Source organism: Wolffia australiana, chromosome 18 (assembly GCF_029677425.1).
Source record: "Wolffia australiana isolate 7733 chromosome 18, ASM2967742v1".
Taxonomy (NCBI): domain Eukaryota; kingdom Viridiplantae; phylum Streptophyta; class Magnoliopsida; order Alismatales; family Araceae; genus Wolffia; species Wolffia australiana.
The window spans coordinates 4334300-4359819 of NC_135852.1; the positions used below are offsets into that span (position 1 = coordinate 4334300).

A 25520-nucleotide genomic window follows, 5' to 3' on the forward strand; every position below is an offset into this window, starting at 1 on the left:
AGAAAGAGAGAAAGAGAGAGAGAGAGAGAGAGATAGAGAAGGAGACAGAGAGAGAGAGAGAAAGAACGAGAGTCATAGAGAGAGAAGGAGAGACAGAGAGAGAGAAAGAAAGAGAGACAGAGAGAGATAGAGAAAGAGACAGAGAGAGAGAAAGAGAGAGAGAGAGGGAGAGAGAGAGAGAGAGAGAGAGAGAGAGAGAGAGAGAGAGAGAGAGAGAGAGAGAGAGAGAGAGAGAGAGAGAGAGAGAGAGAGAGAGAGAGAGAGAGAGAGAGAGAGAGAGAGAGAGAGAGAGAGAGAGAGAGAGAGAGAGAGAGAGAGAGAGAGAGAGAGAGAGAGAGAAAGAGGGGGAGAGAAAGGGAGACAGAGAGAGAGGGAGAGAGAGAGAGAGGGGGAGAGAGAGAGAAAGAGAGAGAGAGAGAAAGAGAAAGAGAGAGAGAGAGGAAGAGAAATAGAAAGAGAAAGAGAGAGAAAGAGAGAGAAAGAGAGAGATAGAGAGAGAAAAACGGAGAGAGAGGTAGAGAGAGGGGGAGAGAGAGGGAGAGAGAGACAGAGAGAGCGAGAGAGAACGAAGCAATTGACCTCCTCAAACCACAGAAAGAGGGAGGGGAAGAGAGAGCATAAGGACCTCAGCTACAGCTTTAATGGGGCGGCTGTAATATTTTAAATCTTTTAATGCGTCAAACACCTTTTGTGGACGTTAAAGAATGCAGCTTTTAGCACGCATTATTGTGCTTTGCGCGTGCAGGAAACACGACGGGTCGTGTAAGCTTTATTCAGTGCACGGGTTGTGCAGTCCTGTGCATGGTAGTGCACTCGACTTTCCTACTATATAAGATCGAGCCTTAGGAATCACCCACAACTCCATTCTATTCCTCAAACCCTACTTCCTCTCTCGCTCTTTCTATCTCTTCTGGGTAGAAACTTTTATTCGGTTTCTTCCCCGTTCTTAATGTTGGAGAACGAGCTTTAATCTGATGTCTGTTGCGTTATTTCCAGTAATAGATTATTCAAGAATTCCACCCGACCAAAGAACAAGAGTAAAGGAAGAACATGTAAGAGAATGTCTGGAAATGATGAGCAGGGGGGAACAGAGAGGAAGAAAAAAAATAGAAAGAATAGAGCTAAGCCAGGCTTCCAAATGAGTCAACTGGCTCTTCCTCAGTGGGAAACCCCTTTCCCTCAGTTACAGCAGCCTTTTCCCTCAGTTTTCTCTTTATTTGGATCTAACAGGCACTTCATAGGCTATAAAAGCCCCCTCCATAATGTATGGATAAGCTCTTCATTTTCACCCTGTAGCTGCTTGCACGATACTTGTCTGTAGCTGGTTCATGTCTATCCTACACGTTTATTTACCAATGTGTGAGTTTGAGAATTCTAAAAACGAAAATATTCAAAACTGAATTTTAAAATTCTGTTATGTTGGTTTCCGTAATACTCAGTCCAGTTCAGTAGCTGTTCATTTTCCCTTACAAATTTCCGTCTTCTGATATGTCTTTGAAAGATTCTTATTAAAATCAGCTCAGACCACTTTTCAGTCTCTCCATCCTTTCTGTCTTTGAAAGATCTTCTCTCTTCTTCTCTCTAGCTCATTCTTTTGATTACAAGTCTCTCAACAAGTCCAATGTTTCTCTAAAATGTTTTTATTTTATCCATTTTTTTAATGCGAACTCTTATTTGAACGTTTTATTTTACGAATGTTTTCCATGATTAAAATAAAAAGGTTATTTTGTAGGTTTCGTGTATATAAGTATAGGTAAGCGCCCTGGATCCTCGAATAAAAATTTAACTGCCTTTTCAGGGATACGTTACAATATTTTTATGTTTTAATTGAAAACCTATGAGTATCGATATGCGTAATTTCTTGCTTCAAAATTACATGCTGTAATTTGAATTTAAATCAAAAGGTCATATGAGTTCTTCTTTTTTACCGCTAGTATTGATTTTATTATCTTACTATTTTCAGGATTTTAATTAGTACAAATGATTTTCTGCATGAAGGATCCTATGTACTTTATTTAAGGTAACAAGATTATATTTTTGTACGAAAAACTAAACATTTAGCAGTATAATCTTAATTAAATATTTTTTTACTAGTTTTTTTAAATATTTATTTAAGATGTTGGACTTTACTGATGGCGACCACGACAAGGCCAACTTCAGAACCGTCCTTTGACGTGACCCGTTGACATGTCGCCAACGTAGATTAATATTAGGTTGTTAAATTTACAGTTATCTTATTTTCTCTTTCCTCCAAGGCCTATACATAGGCCAATGTAGTAAGAAAGACTTGGATAATTTCTTTTGGAATTGAAGTTTCTTCTTCTAAAAGGAAGTTCGCCCTAGCCGTCTTCCGTCCGAGCCGCCCCCACTGCCTCTTGCCGCTGCAGCCACCGTCGGGAGAAGGCCACCTGTCTTCCTGCACCTGTGTGCACTGCCGATTGCCCACGACTGCCGCGTGCACGCCCCCAAGCGTCGGCCGTGCGCACAACCGTCAACCCACACCGGCCGCACGCACAACTGCCAGCCCCCGCCCCGCCCGCGCCACCTGCACGCACAGCGGTTCGCCCACGCAGCCGTCTGCCCATGCGGCCGCCCGCCCATGCGGCCGCCCGCCCAAGCGGCTGCCCGCCCACGGGGCCGCCCGCCCACGCGGCTGCCTACCCACGTGGACGCTCGCCCACGAGGTCGCCCGCCCAAGCGGCTGCCCACCCACGCGGCCGCCCGCCCAAGCTGTCACCCGTCCATGCGGCCGCCCACCCATGCGGCCTCCGCATTCAGTATCCAAAGGCTTCAGATCCTCATTCTGCAAGTGTACACCCCTTATAACATTTAGGTTTTGGGGCCCTGCCCTGAACCCCGCAAGGGGCCGACTCCCCCCTTGACCCCCCCCCCCCAACTGACCGCGCAGTTGGATCTGCGAGACCTTGTTGATGCACACATCATTCGCCGCCGCCAACGACGCATCAAGAATTACCCGCATCGCCACGGCGCACTGCTCTAGTGTCGAGGTAATTCTACCCTCTTTGGTGTCGGTGTTCTTCCTCCAATGTTCCTCGATTGTTTTGAAACTTCTTGCGATTAGCTGATTAGGCCTTTGAATCTTCTCACGATCGACTGTTTGATTTATTGAAATTGTCGCTTGTTTTAACCACGGTGGTTGAAAGACAATACTCCCGCCCTCGATTGAGGAAAGGGGCTGCACCATCAGTATTTACACCGAATTTAATCTCTGAATTCGATTGTGTGGATTGTGGTCTGATTTATCCTACCCCAGTTAAGTTAGCCTACCCTACCCGGTCAGTCCTATCATCCTGCATTTCCTGTCATCCTGCATCATTTACTGATATTTTCTATTTACATTTATGGTGAGAGACTTCCTGAGTCATGGGCTCTCTTTCGTGCATGATTTTCCCTTACATGTTGAAATTGTATCCTTATATTTCATGAGGGAAAATTTGGAGAATTTATTCCCTTTAAGGTGAATCAATGTTACATATATGCCAAAGGAACCCCAATTGAGGATGAATAATTCATCTGCTCAATAATTTCATCGCTATTCAAGTCATTTCTATCTAGAGATCTTGCATTTTGAAATGACACAATAAATACAACTCCAAGGTTTTTTATAAAAGAACTCGACCATTCCAAAAAGTCAATGTGATATAGCTTACCTACATTTTATAAAAAAATGTCACCCGTGAAAAATTTAGACTCGGATGACACTGAAGCCAGCAACAAACTAAGCATTGTCGTCTTAATGGTAAAAATCATATTTTTATCCTCAAATCATTTTTATTATGTGTTCCCTAAAGAACATTTTTTGGAGGAATATCAAGGCAACAGAGACTTGAGTTGAATATCATAAGACTAGAATGCAACAATGTAAAGATATTCCCTAAATTATATTATCCTGTATCTCTCATCCTCATCTAGATCAACTTAGTAATTTATTTATATCCAGTTGGATCAATTTTTCCTCTTACCCATTCTTCCATCTTCCAGTAGTTAATAAATAGCTTGATATCAAAGTTATCAATAAATTGTTAAAAATTTGGGCCTGACTTGACTCACCCCTCTCATGTTTCTTATTAAGCTAATATCTCTCGTAAATATCATTTTATGAAAATTAATGATAAGTATTTGACGCATGCCATTTTCATGATAATTTGGCAGCTAATTAGTATATTATACTATTTTGTGAACTAATCTAATCAATTTGATTTCAACAGTTTTTTCCACTAACAATGGAGAAATTATTATACTAAGTCAAGTTCATCAACATGTTTTTAACAATGAGAATGTATTCTAGCTGTCATCAACATGCATGTAAACAGGTTGGCTCTTTTAACAATTCCTGATGTAATATTTACAAATATTCCCATTGAATGATCCAGGAGGGGATGATAGAATACATTTTGGGGGATTATTTCACGAGATCAGAATAGATAAAAAAATTCCACTCATACGAGATCAAAATTGAAAAAAAATGGTCTTGATTCTAAAATGATCATTCCAGAAATCACGTGGATACTTATCGAGGCCAAACACATCAAGGTACTCTTCTAGATACCAAATGGAGAATATAATCAGTTCACCACAGGTGGCATGATCATTTCTCATTTTATAATTTAATCTAAATTGACTTCTATAAATCTTTTTCTATGAACTGAACATGGAAAATATATCAAGCAATAAAAGCAAACTGTCACCAGTGGTTGGCAGTGAGAAATCATTAACTAAGTCCAGTTATTATTTATGCTAATAAAAGAACCTAGGTAATAGAAATGTTGATTTGAAAATGAAGAGTCAATGAAAAAAAGCCTTATTTAGATTCTGATAAAAGTGGACTAATGTGTATGCCACGTGGTAGATGGATAAAAATCACCAATTTAATTTTTAATAAAATTGCCTAACCCCTTGAAATGTGCATGGGGCCGAAGGCAAAAAAGTGCAACTTGACATGAGAAATTACACATAAAAATGGCCTTAAATACAATTTGTTTAATTCAATTTTCAAGTCCATATGATAAAGTGTGATCTAAAGATACATTTAAATGCTAATTTTTTAGGGAAATGATTGGCACTTTTGTGGCTTCAAGGACACGAGTCAACAATTGATCAAAGGGTGTGTGTAAACTGTGGAATTTTGTGCCAATGATTGGCTTTTTTTTGGAGACTTCAATGGCATGTGTGAGCAACATATTGAAGGCCATTAGCTATACACTTTGATGAGGAAACTTTGGCTAGTCTAAGGATCTTTGATCGCACTTCTCGACACGGTCGTCTTAACACAACACCGAGGTAAACAGATAAAAAATCAAAATAAGACTCAGTCCAATGAGGATGTTTTCCAACTCAAAACTATAATTTTGGAGACGAGTATGGCAGGAGTATGGGTCGAATCCACAGGGAATTAAGGTTGACTTAAATGAGTTGACTTTCCTATGCTAACTACGTCAATAGTCTTTAATTTTGAATTTCAAGGGGGACAAGAAAGTTCCTTGTCAAGGTAAGCTTACTAGGTCCCTAATCTCATGAAAAGGCCAAAATGCCCCCAAAAATTGACTGATCAAAGTCAATGGTGTTGACTTTGACCTGTATAACAGGGAAACGTCAACGCTTAATTGAGGGGTCAAATGGTGTCCAAATTTCACAAAATTGGTGCCTTTGGAAATCCCTTGACACAAAGATTCCAACACACCAAAAATCAACAAGAATGGATGGTTGACCAAAAAGATATATCCAATCAAAGTCAAGGCTTGACACTCGCTTAACAAAGATGGGTGTCTTAGTCAAACGGTAATTACGAGGGCCAAATCATCTCATAAATGTAATTTCTGGAAATGGAAAGCTAACTTAAAGATGCTTCTAATGACATGTAAAACATGCGGATAAGAGCTGTAATCACTAAGAATCAGGATTCGCAAGTTGCCTCTGAATATTTGCGACTCCCATGAGGATACAGTTGTCAAAGCAGGATTGCAGAGTCAATTCGGAACCAAATCACGTAGAGGCATCTGTTGCCACAAGAATAACTCAAAATGATTAAGAGACAAGGTAGATAATCATGCCGTAATCTACCGCCCGGAATTTACGACTCGCATCGACATGCGGCGGTCAAAAGTTAAATTCTAGTGTCAATAATTAATCAATTCCGGTGAAATCAAATCCAGTCAAAATATAAGTGAACGGGGCTTCAAATGCCTTTGGGATCATTCGAATCCATTGACATTCGAGGGAGAAATCCTCGATCAAATTTGTCTCCGGAAAATGCGACCAAGAACGGTGATTCACGGTAATATTTTAGCTAATTACACATCTAAATCTAAACTAAAATCGAAATCTAAGATACAGGAGTCAAAGGCGAGAGGAATTCCCCATTTCCTACCCAAATCTGTAAAAAATTAAGCCTTAAATAGCAATTAAGGATTGATTTTTACCTGATTTATGGTTTCTCGGTAACTTGGCTTGAAAGAGGAAGAACTCGTTCATCCGTTGACCAATTTGCGAGCTTTCGGTGCCATAGCAGACATCACTCAATTCTCAACTCTCCTGGCTCAAGAATTTGATCGAAAAAAATGACTACATGCTCGTATTTCTGAGGATTCAACGATGAATCTGATGTCTGGCGAGAGGTGATTTAATCAAGAACACGGGAGATCTCAGCCGTCCGTTTCATTTAAGCGAGATTGGATGGCTAAGAGAGAAACACATCATGTGACGTGGTTGGCTACATCGCGACGTGGTTGTCCCACACTCCGCCTGCCGATCTCCGCCGTCCGCGACCGATCTGACGGCTTGCATTCCAACGCGTAGCGCTGTGCCTCGCCTACCAAAGTCCATCGCAGCGACGACTGCAATCATCTGATGCCACATCCAATGCTGGAGATGTTGCCACGTCACACCTGCGTTGAGAGATAAGAGGCAGGAGTTTAGTCCCATATTGGTTAGATTGAAATTCCTCTTCCTCTCTCCTCCGGGCGCCCCCTGCGCCACCTATGCTGGCGCGCACTGGCTCAATAGCCATGCTGCCACCTGGCAGTGAGGACACGTCAGCGCGTGCCTGCCCAGCTGGCCTAGCATCAGCCATGCGCATGCCCTCCCTTTTTTTGCATTTTCCCATTTGGTCAACTATAAAACTTTGACCCTGAATTCTTCTTTTCCTCTGTCATCCTTATCTTGCATTGCCTCTCCCTCAATCCTGCAGCATATACTCAAACAAGGTAGTTAAAATCATAAGGAGTTGACTTTGGAAAAGTCAACCCTCATTAAATAACATAATTCTCTATAATTATCTAAAAAATGCAGAACTTGATGGAATGGCATGTCCATGGAGAAAATGACCTCAATCAATGATAACATGCATCATTTGATATGAATTTAATCCCTAAAAGCATGAATATGAAGTATACATGCATGTATATGATGCATGTTATCAATCTGCCACCTCGCTGCAAATTAATGACATGGATGAAGGGGAGAGAAAACTAATCAATGGTCCATAATTCTCCAACTTGAGAGAACAATATCTAACATTCTAGAAGAAGTTTTGGAATCAAATTTTGAGGGTAGTTCCGTATTTATCTCCTCTATCCATCCATGGCATTGTATCTATAAACAGACCCATCGTATATGTAAAATAAACGCCTTTATAGCGTGTTCTGATAATTTAAGTTGCTAAGGAATAACATAAGAGGAGGGGAATGAAATTTAGGTTCTCTAGATATATCATACTTTCCTTTGTTAAGTAACGTAGGATTTTTCTAACTGGGAAATGAGAAACACAATTTTTTTTTTTGACAACTAAGGCTAATCCTTAATCCTGTTTGGGGTATTCATCCTGAGATGATAATGTGCCCTAACTGTGTTTGTGTGAATGCCCCCTGAGAAAATCACTTGGAAATAGGGCTGAACAAGGACACCAAAAAAGGAACAAATCGGGAAAACTTTGTTGTCCTCGATCCCCAAAGTCTTCCACGTTTGACCTACTTCAAACTGTTCCCTATAGCCTTCTCTACTCTGGCCCCCAAAGCCTTTTCGTGATTGACGACAAAGATCTAACAATAACAACATATTTCAAAATAGTATGTATTTCTCCTCAACAACACTTAGTATATAATCAGTCTCCTTAAGGAGTATTCAAGACAAGGCATAATTTCATGTGTTTCAACATAAATATTTTTCAGATCAGATATTTTTACTCTAGAGATAAGAATTAAAAAAATGAAACGATAACTTCACTGCAGAGATACATCACTGTCTATGTCCACTCCTTCCACTAGTCCGCTTCTCCTCCATGTTTCTCTTTGGATAAAATTCGTTGATTCATGTTTGACCTTTGGTGCTTAAACTAAAATATCTACTTCATTCTTGCATCAAATGACACGATTCAAACTTCTATGGATTTGTAACATGATTAGGAACTAAATTTATTTCGGAAAAATATTCAAAACCAACTTGAACCAATCTGTAGAGGTCAATCTTTTAATGTTTTTAGTTAATCACGTGATTTCTATGTGGCCAAGTTCAAACCCCTGTTACTCTTTCAAAACTCAACCAAAAAATGTAATTCAAAGTTCTATGGATTTGTATGAGAGTTAGAAACTAATTATAAAATAAAATCTCAAAAGCAACCTAAAACATATATTAATTATATCAAATTTATCACAAGGGTTGAGGATATGCAAAATTTGAAGGCCAGCTTTGTTTCCTTTGAAGCTTGAAGTACTCTGCGCGAAAAAATACGATTCCAAATTCTATGGACTTGTACTGATATTAATCAAGAATATCCACTTGAAGACTTGCGGCAAGCTACTTGAAAATTTCTTCAGGGAGTGAAAGATCTCTCTAGCTTTTGGACTGCGATTTTCAAAGAGCAAGGAGAAGGGGGCTTGAAATTAGGGCTCAAAGTTGTATATGTAAACTGAGAAATCTGAAAGGACATACTGGAAATTTATCAAGACTCCAAGAGTAATATATAGATTATGATTAGACGACATAAAAGAGTAATCATCTTAATTTTGAATTTTTTGTAATTTCAAAACACCTCTCAAGTGTTAAGACAAAAAAGTAGCCATTATGCCAACAATCTCAGCCTTTAAAATTATGGAAATTTTAGCGATATTGACTACATCGCTTTACTCGAGATATCACCATTGAATAGTAATATCATTTTGTATTTCATTTTCTTTCAATCATGAATAAATTCAGCCTTAAATACCCGAAGGTACTAATCAGAAATTTGATGAAGTCATTAAACCAACAAATGAGGTCAACTCCACACAAATATTTGAACACTGTTAGAGAATATGTTTATCTTCATATCATATAATGAAGTCTGAAATCCATGATTTGGTAAAAAAATTAAAGTCCAGAATCCATGATTTGACACTATTTGGTCTTCACTTGAAACCACATAACTAGTTGTCTGAGGGCCTATTGTGCTTGGTCGCAACCCCATATAAGTCCATGCACTACTTTGAACATTCATAAAAACAGATGTTAAAGCATTTTGCCAATGGCCTTAAAGCTTAATCTTCACTCTCCCTCTTTTTGATGAACTTCAAAACATGCCACAATACTCGTATTTCTCTTCCCCTCTTGAAAATGATAAAAAAGATTAGGATAGCTTCCCCTAAGTGCAAACTCCCCCTAAGCACTAGCTCCTTCAAAACAATAGCTCACTCTAGAGAATAGCTGTACACAAGAGGTTCCCATCAACATGGGCAAGTCAAACTACTCATTTAGATATCTATAGACATGGATAGATCCAATAAGGCAATCAGAATGTTTGAGACACGGATCTGGGAGAATCCACATAAAACAGAAAAACCAATCATCGTTTGGTGCAAGAATGGATGAAACAATAATCAATAAAGATAAAATTTTCTCTACAAGTCCCAGGAGTCAAAAGATCCTATACAAATGCATTTAAAAAATAAGATTCAAGTATATTACAAGTATATTCCCCCAGAGTCACAGTTTAATATGTTCCATAATGGGGAGTAAAAACATCATATTTTATACCTTGTCCTTGATTAATCTAGAAAACACATTGATAAAGAAATAGTGGATAGGCAGTTATCACATATCTTAAGCATGGGCCATGCCTAGCTCTCTTTGTAGAGTGCTAATCCGATCTTCACTTAAAGGTTTAGTGAAGAACACCGAGACTTGCTTTTCAATTTCTATGAAGTGAAGATCAATGTCACCTCTAGTGATATGATCTTTAATGACATGATGCTTCACTTCTATGTGCTTTGTGCGTGAATGCATGATGGAGTTTTGACTGAAATTAATGGCACTTGTACTGTCACACATAACACGTATTTTGTTCAATGTGATACCATAGTCTTCTCAGTGCATAGTAGCCCAAAAACTTTGAGCCCAACACTGTTCGTCTGCTATATATTCAGCCTTAGTCGTTGATAAAGCAATCAACCTTTACTTTGTTGATGTCAATGATTGATGGATATTATGTGGCCGTCAAGCCAATAACACCACCATGTTTATTTAAGTTCATTGAATAAAATATTTATGTTCATTATTATTCAGGTATGATGTTTATCATGAAGTCCGTGAATACGTACAATGACATAGTGAATTATGATGAGATCATAATACAATGATCACTAGTCTTTAAACATGTATTCTAAATATTCTATTTGATGGATAGTCGAGACGGACATCAAACTGTCTGGATAGACTAGCACTAGCTAATCCTACTTATATTATAAGTATATCTGATCCTATGACTAGTAGTGTGGCGATACTAAGGACATATAGTGGGTGCTCTTTGGAGAAAGAGTTCAATGAATTGATCCGTACAAATCACTGAATGGTATTATACCTAAACATCAATCAAGTCGATTCAAGTCACAGTTATATAAGTGATCCATTGACCTGAGACACCAAGGACATCTTGTGAGTGGACGACAACATTTTGACTATGACTTATGAGCCTCTAATCATGGGATTCAAATAAGTTATAGATTGGATGTAGTAAGAAGCTTATGGAGATGATTGAGTGGTCAAGACGGGATCATCCGCCCTCGGTATAAGAGGATATTGACTCAAGGAAGACGAAGCAGAAAGATCCCTGGCCAGGGTAATGAGGATATTGGAGAAGGTGTTCTCCAATGATCCCCGTTACGTATCAGTACTAATCGAATGACAGATTAGGGTTTGACAATCAACCATACCCTAAGTCATTCGAGAGTTTCACGCGGATGATGGATTATACACATTCGGTAACTGATGGCGGTAAAGGTTCCATGAGAGAGTTAAACACTATTCGGTATCTTCTAGAGCACGAGGTGTAGCTTGACACCCCACGGGCGGGAAACTTGACCTCTCGATTGGGTTAAATCGATCCTTAGTTAATTAATATATATGTCGATATAGTTAATTAATAAGGTTGGACAGTAATTGGTATGGGCCACTAAAATTATTAACTAGAACGATACATGGGCCTAGAGGGTCACACACATAAGGTCATAAGGGTATTGGTGGATATATTTTACTTTTTAGGATTTTTGAGAAAAATTTAAAGTAAAATATAAATATGGAATGTTCACTCATTTCAAGCACCCATGCCAGCCAGATTTGAAAGCCCCTTCCTTTCTCCACTCTCTTTTCCACTCATACAAGGATAGTGTCTTCATGGTGAGAAGATCTTCTAGATTTTCAAGAAGAGTTGAAGAAGAAGTCGTAGAAATCCAAGCGCTGAATGATCGTGTGGATACTTCTAGAGGTCAGACGCGTGAACAGCTTCAGAAAGATCTCAGAGCGGCAAAGTCAAGGGTGGAACGAGTTCCCCACAGGGTACACTCAATGTTTGTTTTAAAGATCGATTATGAATCGATCAACATGCTTACGCATCCATGGAATCATGTTTTCCATGGACGAACCAAGGCATAGAACCCAACAATGATATGAAGCATCCCCCAAGAAATGCACAGGTTCCACTTCTGATTTTGATATTAACTTTTTATCCTGCAAATTCTGAATCGCAATCATTTACCAACGTCAACTCTTGATTTTTTAGGACAGAAAATCCCTACATCAGTGGTCTCTTTGAAGATGTTACAGTATTCTCTAGCTTGGAGATAGCGTAGTGTTCTTGGGTAAGCGTTATAGTCTAAAAAAGCCTCAAACACAACCATCTAAGGAACTTCTAATGCATGAAGATAAACATCAATATAAAAAGGCTATCCTAAGAAGGTCCACTAAACAAAGAAAGCCAATAATATGATTAGATTATGCAGTATACTTATTAAGTGAAAATATCTGTGAAGGGAAAAATGACCCTTGTACATTTTCACAAGCCAGGAAGTCTACAAACTCTAGTTATTCTCTTCAAACAATGGAGAAGGAGTTTGAATTGATAGATCATAGCAAAGTGTGGCCATCTTTTATTTACCATTACAAAATAAGTGTATTGGTTGTAAGGGGGTATTCAAGACTAAGCTTAATCCTAATGGGATAATCAAATGATACAAAGTCACGCTTGTGAATGGGTTTACATAGAGGGAAGTAATTCATTATTATGATAGCTTCTCTCATGTCTCTTCAAATGACTCATTTTGATTAGTAATAGCCTTAATAGCTCAATTCAATTTAGATCTACATCAGATATATTTGAAATGGCTTTTGACATAACCAAATTCATGCATGCATTTTATGGCTTTAGTGGTTATCATGTCTAAGACATGGAATTATGTTCCATATGTCTTTATGTTTGATGGATAACCCCATTCCATCATTATATAAAATTTCAGATATTTCCTGAATTTGACATGATTTATACATGAATGAGACAATGAATAAAACCTTAACATTACAACTTCACAGAAAGGTATAACTTTTTCCTAGAAATAAATAAAATTATCAAATTTTAGAAAGATAATTCATGGAAAAAAGGGTTTGAGGCAATTCAACAGCTAAAGCCTCTTGGCAGCCAAGGCAGCTGCAACTGGCGGCAGGAAGAAAAATGGTACCCACAGCCTCAACTGAATGCAACAACATTATCTGGCTCTGTAGTGGTAGAATAATATCTGAGATATGAACACTTCCAGGCTCCATGCACACACATTGGAAGGTTTCTTTTGAAATTCAAATATGATAGGGTTTTTGCCTTGGGTTTGTTTTGATATCATCTTAACCCCTTTGAATTTTCAGATCAAATGCAAGATGGGAAAAAGATGCATAAAATAAAAGCTAACCAAGGCGCACAAATGCCTTGTGAAGAAAAAATGATAAACGAACTGACACATTTAGGCTTTGAGCCAACTCAGCTTGAAGCCCCTCTCAAGCCGAGCTTTCTTGACAATGAAACATTTTAATCATAATTCAAGATAATTCTGGTTCATCGGATGGATTCACAGCTTTGATTAATCCCAACTACCAAGCCCTTTGTAAAAGAAGTTGAATAGGTAGGGTAAAGCTTTCCATTTCGACCCCTAGCCATTGCATGTGTCATTGGGAAGCTTTTTTTGGCAATATGGAAGCAAAAACTCAATCCAAATCCGTTGTAAACATGTTAGGAATGATCCCAATCAATTGAGGATGACCTGTATATCATTTAGGCATTTCCACAAACACATAGAGTGCCCTAATAATTTCCTTTCATTTCCACTTTCCTTTTTCTTTTTCCAGACAAATCTTCGTTTCTCGAATAATCACACAATCTTCTATCTATCCACCAATACATCTGTCTTCCTACATTTCTTATCTAGATTTTAATAATAATATAATCCCTTACTAGTATTAGAATCATAGTATATCTTCTCCTCTCTTCTAACTCTTTAATTAATTATATCTCTAAACACTAATCCTTGAGGAGGCGACCTCGCTCTCTGCTATACATCCCTGACTAAGATTGAAAGTTTATAAATATTATTTCATTGAAAGAGAAATCATTTACAGCAACATATTAATACCCCTAATATTGCTTGATCAGCTTTCCGAAATGGGGAGTTTGAGGAGGAAATGTACATGAAGCAACCTCAATATTGTAAGATGAATGGTAAATAAGACATAGTTCATAATCTAAATATATATTTATATGGACTATACTAGAATTGTGGACAATGGTACTTCAAATATCACAAAGTCATCACCATTTTTTCAAGGATAACATTGTTTCAAGGAAGTCATCACCTAAAAGAAAATAGGAGTAGCTTGTATTTTTTATTCCTCTACATTTATAACATATTACTTACTACTTTTAGATTTAGTTTTTTGGAGGGACTTACATAAAAGTTAAAGTACATCAATAAGGATCCCCAGGTACTCTTTGTCTTATAAATCAAATGTTTTTATGAGATTTTTTAAGGTAAAACTGGTCACCTTTGAGGGCGATAAACTAATAAATCTGAATGTCTTCATTTTTTTGGTGAAAGAGTTATTATAAAGGAAAAATATGTTGTAGTTGTTGGATTTCTCAAATATTCCCAAATATGTACAAAATCTAACCTTTCTTCATCACTTGGCATCTAAGAAGATACCAAAGTGACCCAAACTTATGCCCTCGCATGCTACCTAAAAGGTTATATGACATCTACAAGGAACAACATACATACTAGTTAAATAAAAGTCAACATATTATTTTGAAGTTCTGGGATTATATTACTCAAAATTTTTGAGATGTCTCAATAGAAGCATATCTTTTCATACCTTCTCTGGAACAAGTCTTTTAGCCTAGTGATAATCTCAAATAACATGGTATCATTAATGCCAGTATCATGTATTTTCCATGTTTCTCTTCCTGGAACAATCATACATAACCCAATTTTATTGAAGGGTAAAATAATTTATTATATTTTCATTCCCCCCTATTTTTTGGTATTTTATAGAAATTTTGACATTAAATTCACGCATACAGTAATTTTATAAGATATACAAATATATTTTGGATTTAAATATTTTTTGAGGTTTATTATATTTTTTAAATAATACTCTGATTTTTGATATTAAATTTATAAATAAAATAGTTTGGTAAGTTAGAAAATAAAAATTTACATTTATCTAAATATTTCTAAGATTTTAAACACAATTTTATTTAATTTGAATCTGATAACCTAGTGTTGGTATCTGAGTTCTTTGGATTACTTCCCATGACTAGCATCAGCTAATCATTCATGACAGCTAGTGAGTTTCATGTGTTCTTCAATACATTATATATAATCATTTTTCAATTAAAAATCTGGTGACCATGAGAGAAAATTGTCTTTTTGTAATAAATACACTCTGATCGGGAAGGCAAGTGACAAGAAAATTACTGCAATCATTGTGTTTTAAAAAACTCATGGTTTCCTCCTTTTTCATAGGTTATAATCATGTATGACAACCAAGCTTTTAACCATCTTGCATGCCACCATGGACTTTGCCACTCGCCGATTCATCCATGCCAGTCCATTCATTATAGCCACTAAGCGAAGTTAAGCGCAATCTAAGATATTTAAATAAAATTTGATAATATTTAAAAATACACAAATTCTATTAAAATTTCCAAATTTAACCAGTTTTTATGGATAAAATTAAGTTATATGAAAAATATATTTTTTAATGTTCTCAAGTTTTGCTTTATTGATTTAGACTGAAAATTTTAAATTGTATAATATTTCTAAACAATAGAAAATTTCTGAAATTCACTTTTGAATCCCTCCTCCCTAATGAATCAACCCTCTTGCTCCCTATATGTTTGTAGGGAATGTAAAAATATTTTTTCACAAATCAAAAGCTTAATGACATAATTATAATTAGTTTTTTTATCATATATATATGATGGAAACTAATTATGTTGCTTGCTTCAACATATTATCAGGACATGTTGTTACCTAACGTAATCCCACAGTTTGGGATCATTTGTTCCATAAACAAGTACATACATGTATACTGTGGCAATGAAGATGTTTTACAATTATTGAATAATAATTAGAGCTCAAGTGGCACAAGGAGGTGAAGTTCTTGCTGGAAAAGAGACTATTACAGAAGGAGCAGTGTCTATTAAGCTCATAAGGAGTGGTCCAATGCTAAGTGACCCACTAAGGATCTGCTAACTGGTATTTATAATGGGATTGTCTTGGGCATGGATCTGACCAGTTTTCCCTAGACATGGTCGTGCGGATCCCTTTGAGCGAATGTGTGCGAATTGTGCGTTCTGTTCGGATTTTCCGAACAGAACGCACAATGAAACGAACCGCACTTCGCACAAACCCCTGTGCGGTTCATTTGTGCGAATTGTGCGGTTCATTTTTAAACATATTAAAAAAGTAAAAAAAATATAGGAGTCCTCAGTCTCCCGCCAGTCTCTCGCTCTCTCGCTCTCTTGTTCTCCCGCTCTCCCTCACCAAGTCGCCAGTCGCCACTCGACGCCGACGCCGACGCCGCCGATGCCGCCGACGTCGGTCGACGCTGGTCTCCAGTCCCCAACGCCGCCGCCCTCGCAGAGTCCGCCTTGGCGTCCCCGACGTCCCCCACCAGCCGCAGAGTTCGATGGCGGGGAGCGATTGGCTGCCGGCTGATCCAAAAGCGACCCCCACTCTCAGTTCGGGCGGCGATTCAAAAATCCCATCAAACGACCCCTTCCTCGCATACCCTGGTCAGAATCTCGCCCCATCCCCACTCCAAAAACTTTGTTTTTCATTCTTTTATTGTTCTATACGGTGATTTTTCTTTGATTTTGGCACTCGGGTTTCTGAGGAAACTGTTCGATTTGGAAAAAAATGCGTCCTAATTCACATGAAAAAAGAAGATAGTAGTACCTGCAGCTCTTTTTTTAGCATCATGTCTGAGTAAACCTTCTCGAGTTCATTGACACGTCTCTTCCTATCTTCCAATTCTCGATAAGAACTATCTCCCCAACAAAACTAGAATACATCATGAAAAGTGAGAACTGTCTCCCCAATTCAGTAGTCTCATCTCTCTGATATGACCAAAATCAAGTAGATTTCTTCATAGATAACCAGGAATAAGCAATGACAGTGGATGTTCTTCTTTTCATGCGTCCTTATTCGATTAGGAAAAAAATGCGTCCTTCTTCATGGATTCTTTGAGGAACTCATGCTCTTCTTTTCTCTTATGCCTGTTAGTTTATCTTACTCTTATTTTTTTCTCTTTCTCTTCTTCTTCAGCAGCACATTCCACCCTTTTATTCCCTTTTTTTTCCTTCCTCGTTTTCCTCTTCCTAGTTTATTTCCTGCATTATTTTTCCTCTTCGGCTTCTTCTCTTTTTTCCTGCTCAACGTCCTTATTATTATTTTTTTCCTCAACATCGTTTTAATCTTCTTCTTCTTCTTTTTCAGTCTCTTCATCTACCCTTTTCTTCCCTTCTCCATATTCTTCTTCCTCTATCTTTATCTTCTTCATCTTCTTCATTTTCATATTCTTCATCTTCCCTTCTGCTCCATATTCTATCTGTCTATGTAACTCTATGTTCCCCCCTTCCAATTCCTCTTCCTAGCCCTCTCCATCACCCTCTTCATATGCAATGCTCATTTGGTCGCTACGTTGTTAGAAGCCTCACTATTCTTATCCTTCATTCGATGTGGAGTAGGCTGAGCATCGCAAGCGTCTGATGAGGCCTGTGGAAAATTGGTTGCGTAGTTGCTGGTACATTTTTCTTCTTTATCTTTATTAACTTTTTTTTCTATTTATCTTGGATATTCCAAACAACCCCCACCGCTTTACGTTGTTGTGGGGCACTGTCCATGTTCTTTATTTTTTGCTGGTTTAATTTTCCCTTACGTAATACTTCATGTTCATCTGAAATTTATATTAATCTAGAATTTAATTTTTGTGTTCTATAGCCGCGTTGCACTGTAGTTGATGTCCTTAACTTTCTCGTAATTTAGGTTTGAACTTGCACCCTAAGATGCCTAGAACACATGAATCACATACATCTGCTTCATCCCAGAGCTCCGCATCATCGGAGCGGACTGTTGGCTAAGTCCAAAAGAAGAAGAAGAGAAAGAACGAATGCGCTGCCCGAGTACACTACACCGCGGTAGTGCCTAGGGTTTTCACATGCAATTTATGCGCTGCTCAGCCCAAGGGTCGTGGAGTGACACTAGAGCAGAACAAATATAGCTGCAGTACAGTGCTATGGCGTCATTTACAGACTGTGCACCGCAAAGAGTATAACGCACTCAAGGCTAGTGAAGGGAGCTCTTCCAACCAACCATCTGTGGCGAACATTTTTGATCGACAGAATCCAGGAAAACTGTGCTTCACTGGGCGCACAGCGGAGATGACAAAAGAGGAGCTTGTGCAGTTCATATGCCAGGCAGCCGCACAGTGGAACATTGTCTGCAAGAAATACTTCATACGATTACTGCGCTACATCGCACAAGAAGAGATCTCGATCCCATCGACAAGGGCTGTGAAGGAAAAGGCCTTCAAGTTATACAGTGAGTTGAAGATTGGTATTCGCGCCCGATTGGAGTGCGTCGAAAAAGTAACGATCACTTTAGATTGTTGGACTTCTGCAAATCGAATCTCATTTTAGGACTCACTGTGCATTGGATTGACGCCGAGTGGAAGATGTGTGAGTGTGTCCTCGCTATATGTCAGTTGGAGGGCACACACAGTGGGGAGTGCTTGAGCGAAATTGTGTTGGAGGTTCTTTCTGATTTTAACTTGAGCGCAAAGGTATGCACAATGACGATGGATAATGCGTCGAATAATACTACAATGATGGCGTAATTGGAGCGAGAGTTGCGCTCCGTGAACCCCCATTTCATTGCAAAAAGAAATGTGTTGTGTATTGCCCACGTGATCAATTTAGTTATGCAGGCCGGACTTAAGGCGCTCGATGTCATCGACGAAGCGCCCGAGGCAACCTTCGTTGACGAAATCGACCTCACTGATATTGTCAATGACTTCCCGGCGGAGGAGTTGGCTGGCCAAGCGATTTCCTTAGGTGGCGTTGTCCGGCGCCTAAGAGAGGTGGTTGTCGCTATAAGAGGATCGTCCAAGAAAGAGGCAAAATATTTCTCATATTGCCGGCAGTTGAATTTGACAGACATGAGTAGGATCTCGATAGATTGCCCCACACGGTGGATCTCTACTTTCAAGATGCTCCGTGGATGCATGGGCAAGAGATTCATCATCGATATGCTGCTGTTGAATGTGCTTCGCAAACGGCCGTTACTTGACGCGGAGTGGGACCTCATTGAGAAATTTGTCGACTTGCTGAAACCACTACAACAAGGTACCTCCGTCGCAGTTCGGAGCAAGGCACCGACGTCAAATGAGGGCATAATAATTATTAAGGGTTTGATGAGGCACCTTGAGCTTATTAGAGTGGGAGTCACAGAGTCCTCCACGGTTCACATTGGACACGCTATGTCCGCCAGACAACGGAATGCCTTATCTAATGTTTGTGCGGCTATGCGGGCGAAGTTAGAGAAATATGTATCCGTACTTACGCGAAATGAGGCGTTCACTATTGCCTCTCTATTGGACCCATCCATGAAACTTCGCTTGATTGACCCACATGCAAAGAGTGATGTACTGTCCACAGTGCGCAGTATCCTGCAGTCCCGTGCGGTATCTAGGAATGATGGGAGCAGATTCACCGAACGATCCGCTGTAGCAGCGAGTAGTGACTTCATACAAATGGAACTAGAAGAACTGCTCGATCCCTCTGAACTACCGCAGAGAGTTGAGCCTATTGAGGAGCTCAACGTGTATGCGACGGCCCCCCCAGCTTTTGGCACATAGGTGTTGCATTGGTGGAAGACGACAGGTAATATTTAATTTTCATATATATTGTAGTCGTGAATGCGTACAGGATTAATAGTTCTCTCAAAACAGGTCAGATTTCTTACCCATCGTTAGCGGCGGTTGCGAAGGAGTTCCTAGTTGTGCAAGCGACGAGTGCGGCGTGTGAGCGTCTATTCTCAGAAGGCCGCCGTGTAATCAACTACAGGCGATCACGACTGACAGCGGAGAACGTGGAAGTCCTAATGATGCTGAAGTCATGGTACAACAACGAAGATTTACGAGCGGATGAGGACGAAGATGGTGACGAAGATGACGAGCCAATCGACATTCGTGTCGACGCATCATAGAACAACAAGGTGTGTGCGTCTTACTTAGAGAACTTCCATATATCCTCGCTTATTTCTCCTTTAATTGCGCGTTGATTGTCATGTTCCACGCTTATCAATAATTGTGCGTTGATTGTCATGTTTCATATATTCGCGTTGCTGAAATTATGAATAATTTTTTATGCCACAAGCCATGGTTTTCGCCATAATCCATAATCTTTCCCAGGGAAATCATGTAGACTTTTCTTTAAAAAATTCGAATTATAGATTTCCCACCGGCGACACCCACTCCCATTCCTCCTTCGTCCTCGTCGATACGACCAAGGCCTACCTCCACTTCTTCTTTCGTGATTACTACGCCTTTTCTTTTCTAGTTTTACAAATCTTCTACAGAACATTCTTCTCCAATAATCGCTCACAAGTACCTTTGATTCAAGCGCATGCCTTTTACTTTAATTTCTTGACTTTATTCACAGATCGTCTCTTATTAACTTCGTATGGAGCTGGATGTCTAAACAAAGTAAAGAGAGGGACACATTCTATAAAAGCTCTCGCTTTAAAATTGAGAAATCTGTTGGAAAGTATCTGGACTCACATGATATCTTTATTGCGTAGATACATGAATATCATAGATGACATCCAGTGGGACTTGTTGCTGAAGCTGCTGAGGAGTATGAAGAAATGCTAAAAGAACCCATTGTTGCCCTTGCTGCTGAGGAGTATGAACAATATGTTATGACAATTTCAGATCTAATAGAACGTTTCAATTTGTTATTCAGAGCTGAAGTGTAGCCTATTCGTTTAATATTTCTTTGTGCAAAGCTTCTGATATGTTGTGATGGTGATGGTTAGTTATTCTGGAAAGATGGTTGCCTGTGACAACCCAAGCGTAAGTCCCTCACCACCTTTCTTTTCCTTCTTTATTTTTACCTCTTCTTCTTCTTGCACTCGCTTGCCCCTTCTTCTCTCCCCCCCCACCCCATCATTGAGAATTCCTGTTTTTTCTCTTCCTCTTTGTCTCCAATCTCAGTGGCCATTCTCTTTGAAAACTTATTATTATATTGACTTTTGTTCTCTTCCTTGTATCCCACATTAACTGGGCGTTCATGTTTTTGGTCTCTTCCCTTGCTCTCTCTGTTTAGTTGTCTCTGTCTCCTTCTCTGTTCGTTCTATCTATCCATCAATCTTTTAATATTTAACTATACATCTCTCTCAATCTATCTGTAAGTATTTATACATCTCCAAATCTTGCTCTCTTTCTCTATATGGCTCACTCTCTTTCCCTGTCTTGCTATCTCCCTCGACCTCTTTCTCTAACCCCATATTTGGTAGCTCCCGCTATTATCTCACTGATTTTGTCTTCCTCTCTCTCTCACACACTCTCTCTTTCCATCTCTATCGTCATTTATCTACTTGCATCTCAAGAACCTCGCCCCCAACTCATCAAAACTCGCAATGTCTATCCGCTCCTTTCTCTTTCCTTAGTTTCTATTCTTCCATCCTACTCCGGGACATGAATCCCTCCCTCACTTAGTTTCTATTCTTTCCTTAGTTTCTATTCTTCCATCATCGTCTTCTTTTCTCCCACTACTCTTCTCCTCTATTCTTTTCTTTTCTAAACCCCCTTTAATTCATTTTCTTGGCAGAATGTGGAGTCTGGCCTAAGCCTATGGCAGCTGGGGACTCTCCCACCAGCACTTATCGCCTTCCATGGTCATGTTTACATAATTGACCATCAGTGGCACATGCTGGGTGATGCCGGACGTCGTCTCAACGGCGTCCGACCGTCACCGAGGGTAGGAACTCGGTGTCGTATCACTAACTAATCGGTTCACGTCCGCGACGTCAACCGATGGATATGCGGAGAACAGGAATGTATGTATGACGATAACGAGGATGATGGTCCTACTTTGGTACGTGCAATGCGCCGACAAGCTATGAGAGCCAACCCGGAGCGGGGACGGGGTCGCCAAGCTGGGTCGAACCAGCCCTCCAAGTCGTCCGAGGTGGGTCGAGGGCGCGCACACCATCGAATGGGATAACTCCCACTGGAATGCTCACACGCGTCGGGGCGTCCCGACTCGTACCGGACAGGTAAGACGCTCGTCTTTGTTTCGTCGTTCTCTCAATCTGTCTCACTCACCTATCTAACCCGAGCGCGGTGGAGGCAATACGAAAGAGTACTGTAAGAAATAAGGACCGAAGAAGCGAGGGTAGCAAAGTACCTACGTCGCGGGGCGACGGTTGACTCGAGTAGGAGCTTCCACGAGAGGAGCCAATGGTGAGGGAGTATGCCAATCACGAGCATGTGACAAGGGGAGGCGACCGGGCGCAGCAGCAGCAGTGCAGCAGCAAGAGCGGGGGCGGCACGTGCGGCGCAGCTCGGCGGTGACGATCGATGCAGACTCACGGTCCAAGCTCACGGTGGACCCGGCAGTCGTGCTTGCGGCGCGCCGGTCGAGCAGGTCGCACTCACGGTCGGCTCGGCGCGGCAGTGTGGCAGCACGCACGGCGCTCGTGCGACAGCAGGAATGGCGGCAGCACACGCGGCGCGGCTCGGCGGCGGTCGGGCGAGCACCTGCGGCGGCGCGACCAGGTCGCGCAGCTGGTGGCCCTGCTGGTCGCGGCGAAGTCGCGCGATCAGTAGTGCGGCTGGCGGCGCGCTGATCGGCAGCGGCGCGGCGCGGCGCGGCTGCGCGGTGCGGCGTCGGCGGCTCGAGCGGCGGCGCAGCGCGGCCCTAGCGGGCGCGGCGCGCGGCGGCTGCGCGGCGGCGACGCGCGGCTCGAGCAGCGGGCGGCGCAGCGGCCCTGGCGGCGCGGCGTGGAGGTGGCCGCGGACTCGGCAGCAGGCGGTCGGCGGCGCGCCGGCGAGCGCGCGAGCTCAGAAAGCGCGCGCGGCTGCGGAGCGGCGCAGCGAGCGGCGGCGGCAGAGGCGGCGCGCCACGGTGGTCTTATCGGCGCGGATGCAGGAGGCGGTCGCGCGGACGGCGGCGACGTGACTCGAGCGAGGGGCGGCGCAGCGGTGGTCTCCTTCCCTTCCCCTTCTCTTCTCCTTCTCTTCTTCCTTTCTTCTTCTTCTTCTTTCTTCTCTTCTTCTCCACGACCTGACCCCTTCCCTTCCAAAAGTGCAATTCAGATTTAGGTCAAAGGTCCGGGAAGCGCCCACCTCTTCCCCTTATATATGGGTGAAGATGGGCCCTTCCTTAAGTCCAAAAACACAAAAGAAAAGGAAAGGAAAATAAGGAAAGAAAGTATGGAAACAGGCTTGTCAGGCCTAACATAGAAAAAAAAGGGGGGGGGGGGGGTTCCTCATATGGGCCTTCCCTTCTACGACAATACGAATAAAGTGAAAAACTATAGAATAAAGTAACTGACGGTATCGGTGTGCTCCGGTGGTCGGCGTCCGTGTCATGCCGAGTAACGGAATGCGGGATCCCGTGTTGCTGCGGCGGCTCGTCGTGGTGGCTGGACTCGTCTCGGTGGCGAGCTGGGTAGTGACGGCTCCTCGGGTGCTGAGTCGGGGACGTCCTGCTGCTCCTCTGCTGCTGGCTCGATGACGACCGGTGGTGACGCGCCATCACTGGGACTTGGCTACCAGGAGAAGACAAGCTTAAAAGAAGCAGAAAAGGCTGCTGTGATACATTACAATGGCAGAGCCAAGCCATGGCTGGACATTGCCTTCCCACATCTCTCTCTTTCCTTTCTCCTTCTCTGTTCTTTTTATCTGCCCATCCTCTCTCTCTCTTTAGTGGACTTTCCTCTCTCTCTCTCTCTGTATTTCTGTAATTCTCTCACGGAGGTCTTTTTTTCACACTCTATTTAGTGTCCTCTTCCTCCTATCCCCAGTCGTTGGTAGTTCTTGTTTCTTTCTCCTCTCCTTTCTCAGGGGTCATTCCTTTTTCTTCCTCTCTTTGTCGATGTTCTGTCTCCTCCTGATCTCCATTGCTGTTGCACTCTTTGTGGGTGATTATGTTTCTCCCAGTTCCTCCTCCGTGGCAATTCCTTTCTCTTTCCTTGTTCATTTGCCTCTAGACCGCCCCATCGTAGATTGTACTGGAACTCAATAACTCTAAAAAATTAAACCACAAGAAGCCCACAATTAATTTTAACAATTAAACCACTGCCTCGTACTTTAATTTTAGTGGGGTTAGTTGCCCCTCACTTTCCTTAATTTTTGTTCCATAACCCTCAACTTATCTAAACAAAAATTATAGGCTACATTATCAAGTAGTCTTCTACCACTAAAATGAGACCTCTTCCAATAAAAAAATTTAATTAATTTTATATTAAAACTGTTCATCAGGATGATAACATATCAACTAGGATATTATTAAGTCAGAATATTAACCGACACTATTTTATGCAATTTGCAACAAAATTTTTCAAATTTTCCAAAGATTTGTGCGAATTTTGTGCGTTTCGTGCGAATTTTGTGCGGATGTGCGAATTTTGCGCGGATGTGCGAATTTTGTGCGGTGTGCGAATTTTGTGCGGATGTGCGAATTTTGTGCGGATGTGCGAATTTTGTGCAGATGTGCGAATTTTGTGCGAATGTGCGAATTGTGCGAATTGTGCGTTCTTATTTTCGCTCATTAAACGAACAGAACAAAGAACAGACCCGTGTCCGGTTCTTTTGTGCGATTTTTTTGTGTGAATAAAGAGAACAGAACAGAACAACCATGTCTAGTTTTCCCTCAATATTGCAATTGGGTGTCTCACTTAAGATACTAAGGTGTTCATGCGATATCACTTTATACCTTTAAATGATCGATGGAAAACATGGCTTGTTTTTTAACAAATTTTTGGACTGAAACTCGAGTTATTGTAATGACATAATGAATCCTAAATACTTGCATGTTGATATTTTATATCCTTTAGAAATTATTTGGTGCTTTATTGAGACTTATGCTATAAAGTTATATCACTGCTATGACTGATATTTACAATTTATATTATTGTGAAATGTCGTGCATCAATCAGGTAAAGTGAGATATGGTAGGTGTTGATCTAATTAACTTGACACGTGTAAGGGCATCATCATCACTCATTAAATGACGAGTGTGTGTGTATTAAGGTTTATTGACGTTAAGGGGGTGTTATAGTTCATCCATATAAAAGGAAAACTTTGTTAGGGTATCCAACATCAAATTTGAGCTTCTTACATGGTTGTTGAGGTCCCTAACCCAAAGAGGGAGCTCCTCATCTTCCGGGAGATGTTACATTGCCACCACAGCCGATCAAAGGAGCAAGGGTATCAATTTATATTCTTATGGCACCTTCAGGTACGAGCTTCATTACTTTGTTTCACTAATATGATATCTTGTCTCATGTATATTCGAAGGACTCATTTAGAATAGTAATGGCCTTAATTGCTCAGCTCAACTTAGAGCTGCATCAGATGGATTTGAAAACGGCTTTCCAAAAAGAGGAAATTACATGAAGCAACTTCAAGGATTTGAGGGCAAT

The 25520-nt window shown here is 40.8% G+C and overlaps 1 long non-coding RNA gene across 1 annotated transcript; it reads right to left on the bottom strand.

The window, feature by feature from the left end:
• Positions 1-5707: 5707 nt before the first annotated feature.
• Positions 5708-7087, bottom strand: LOC144715241 (uncharacterized). The gene is made up of 2 exons (XR_013584559.1): positions 6441-7087; positions 5708-6017 (listed from the first exon to the last, which is right to left on the bottom strand). It is a non-coding gene; the product is annotated as an uncharacterized LOC144715241 (long non-coding RNA).
• Between the last annotated feature and the right edge of the window lie 18433 nt (positions 7088-25520).